Genomic DNA, 3,758 nt, shown 5'->3' on the forward strand with positions numbered 1-3,758 from the left:
AGTCTTAATAATGCCTTGGATAAGACTGTTGCTGCCATGCAAATCATATTGGCATGTGATATAGATCTGGGAATGTAACAAAGATGTTGGATTATAGTCTAGAACCACAGAGACCATAACATAATAGACAAATCTAACAGCATAAAATTTTACAGAGATAAATGTATTAACCAACATTTATGTACCAAAACCCATAATGTGCCTAGGGAGACATGATAACACATGCTTAGGGCTTTGGGGTTATCCATGTTCCTTTGTGGACAGAATGGGACCCCTAAGCCCTAGCAGGAAGTGACTTGGAGGCCTGGGTTCAGTTCAGGGGCATGAGCCCTCCTGAATGTGAAGATGTGGATATTTCCAGGGACATGTCCATCCACAGTCGCATAACTTGTATAAAATGGGATGTGGTAAGCGTGATATAATTTTCAAGGGAGAGTGTCCAGAATCACAAATAGCCGCTGCCTAGGGAGGAAGTTGTGAAAAGGGACATGGAGGGGCTTCCCTGGTGGCACAGTGTTTGAGAGTCCGCCTGCTGATGCAGGGGACACGGGTTCGTGCCCCGGTCCGGGAGGATCCCACATGCCACGGAGTGGCTGGGCCCGTGGGCCATGGCCACTGAGCCTGCACATCCGGAGCCTGTGCTCCACAACGGGAGAGGCCACAACAGCGAGAGGCCCACATACCGCAAAAAAAAAAAAAAAAAGGGACATGGAAAGGTGAGGTCAGGCAAAACTACCTCAGCTCATGATCATGTAGCCACAGAGGCCTTGTGTGAGGTTCCTGTGGCCAAGAGCAAGTGTGTACCCTCAGGGATAAAATGGACTCTCTCTGTAAGGGTATGGGTGACTGCAAGTGATGAGCCATTGATGTGATTTGACTGCCAGAGCTTATTCTCTTGCTCTGCATCCATAGAAATACAGTGCCTAGAACAAATGAGCTAATAGTCTCACTCATGTCTATGTTGTTCAGCCAAATCTGGAGTATTATGGTCATTTCTGGACATCAAAACCCGGAGCATTTTGAAGAGAGGTAGCCTGAGTGGTCAGAGAACTCTAAGCAATGCCGTATAAGGAGCATGTGAGAAACTTGGGGATGCTTAGCCTGGTAAAGAGAAGATGTAGGAGAATGAAGATTACTGTTTCCAAATACCTGAAAAGCTCTCTCATGCAGAAGCACAGTTAGACTTGGATAAATGGCTGGACACTACAGAAAGACAAATTTTAGCTCAACAGAGAGCTTTTAATTATTAGAGCTCTCCAAAAATGGAGTAAGCTACCTCAGGCAGAAGCATTCAAGTAGAAGCAAAATAAACACTTGGTAGAAATGTTGTCTAGAAGATTGTTCTGCTATGACAATCATGTGTTTCTAAGTGTGACTTAGCTCATATTCCACTGGCCACTAGCATAATGCTATCAGTATGACGGTGGGATGTTGTGTTGGATCATTTATGGGTCACATCGGCCCTTTGATGTTTTGCACCATGATGCAGTGGTGGCAAAGTGTCCTCACACTGCTGAACATGGCAAGTTCAGCCATGGATGGGTGCAGTGCAGTATCCAATGTGACCACATTCCACACTCTGTATATCCAGTGTAGAAGTACTTCTTGTGTAGCTCTCCCCAATCTTTGTAATTTTCTCCATCAAACTAACTTCACCTTTTTTTTTTTAAAGGTTAAGTCCTATATTTACTATACCTATTTTTTTGAGGATGTAACATTTAAAAAACCATGCTAGTGTTTTTCTATTGTTACTACTTTTTGTTGTTGTTGTTAATGCCCTGGTTATCAAGTTGCATGTGTTTTCCATGATCTGCTTCTGTATCTATTTTGTTCATAAGCTCAAGAATTTTCAGGGTATAACGTGGAAGAATAAATGGTGATAGAACAGAGTTGTTTCTACTGGGGGTTTGGACTTGTAGCGATGGTTCCCAATCTTAACTGCACATCCTAATCACCTAGGGAGCCTTAAATACTCCAAATTCTCAGGGTCCACCTCAGGGTCTCCCGGGGCAGGACCTATGACATTGTGTTTTTTTTTAATTATTATTATTTTTATTTTTATTTTTTTGTGGTACATGGGCCTCTCACTGCTGTGGCCTCTCCCATCGCAGAGCACAGGCTCCGGACTCACAGGTCCAGCGGCAATGGCCCACAGGCCCCGCCGCTCCGCGGCATGTGGGATCCTCCTGGACCGGGGCACGAACCCGCGTCCGCTGCATCGGCAGGCAGACCCTCAACCACTGTGCCACCAGGGAAGCCCGACATTGTGTTTTTAACAAGTTCTTTGCAGTCAGCCTGGAACCAGCTAAGAAGCTGTGATTTGAAATCACTAGACAGATGACCTCTTAGCTCTGTAATTCTGCCACCCGCCTCCCCCTGCCATCTATTAAGATGAGACAAATGCTATCCTTGAAATAGTGAAGTAGCAAAATAAGCATTTCAGTGTGGACATGGACATCTGTCCCCACAACGGTGAACTTTAGGTATCCTGCACAGTGTGTATGTTAGAACCATGGGAATTTTGCAAGATAAGCACCTCTGGTTGAAATGGCCTTCAAATCACAACATTTTTCATACTGCTAAAGTTAAGCTCTCGGGAAGATTGTGTTTATTAAGTTATTTTGAAGGTGAGCTTATCTTTCAGCCAGGCAGTCAGAAATTTGAACAGATTAGGATCATTATAAGGCCAGAATGCAAATTGGGAATAGGACGTGTCATCCCAGTGAACTCCCCATTGGTGCAGGACATTTTGACATAATTGAAAATTTTCACTTGGGAGAGCTGTTATTAGAACAGGAAGGGTGGAGCAGGTCAGCACGGAGGTATGTTAGCCCTGCAGCTGGTCATTCGCTTGGGAGTTGATCAAGTCAATTTTATGGCTATTAATCTCAATGCCCCAATTATAAAATTTACTTCAAAGGCCATTTGGATGGCATCTGCTCCCTGTTTCAAGCTTGTCTTTCCCCCTCAGTAAATGTAATTCCACAGTGACTGCTTAACAGACAGTTTTAAGCAGGCACATCTTGAACTTTCCACATGAAATAGGGATCTAACTTTCTAGAAAGTTATCTATAGCAGTGAAATGTTTTCTCAGTCTTGTATTAAGCATAAATAGGCAGCTAAGCTACAGGCCCACTGCTGTCGAATCTTGATAAAAGAAATGCCAGGAGGTTCGAAGAAGAAGAATAAGAAAAACCTGATACAAAGCTGTGCTTCAGTACTCTAGCAAATTAAAGGATATTTATAACCCTTCCGAGTTGTCTCAAGTGCAGGCAAGCGTACTGTAGCAGAACAGAGAAGGTGCCCTCCCTTGCGTATTTCAGATGTTGGGCAAAACAGATTTAAAGCAGGAACCTTAACTCATAAATCAAAGATGGAAAAAAAATCCTTTTAAACATTTCTTTGAAATGACTAGGCCTGTTCAACAACTGCCCTCAACTGCCATTGAAGCAGAATTGCATTAGGATGGCAAGTGATACATCTGGCAGTCAGGAACCTGCACCTTGCAGCTGCAGGCTTCAGAGTCATCACCGCTTGCCTCGGTTTCTGGCTCTTGTCTTTACGACAAAGAGTCAAACCAGAACAGCATTTCTCAGTCTTGTTCTAAAATAATGTGTATACAAAATCACACCTGATACGTAAGACAGAGAGCTAAAGATTTAGCCAGCTAATTCAAAATAATGAGAAGAAGAAGAAGAAAGGGAAAAGGAGTGAAAACAAGCCCCAAGTAGAAACCAGAATCCCTGCTACCCTCCACA

This window comes from Mesoplodon mirus, assembly GCF_964341445.2.
Source record: "Mesoplodon mirus genome assembly, chromosome: 3".
NCBI lineage: Eukaryota > Metazoa > Chordata > Mammalia > Artiodactyla > Ziphiidae > Mesoplodon > Mesoplodon mirus.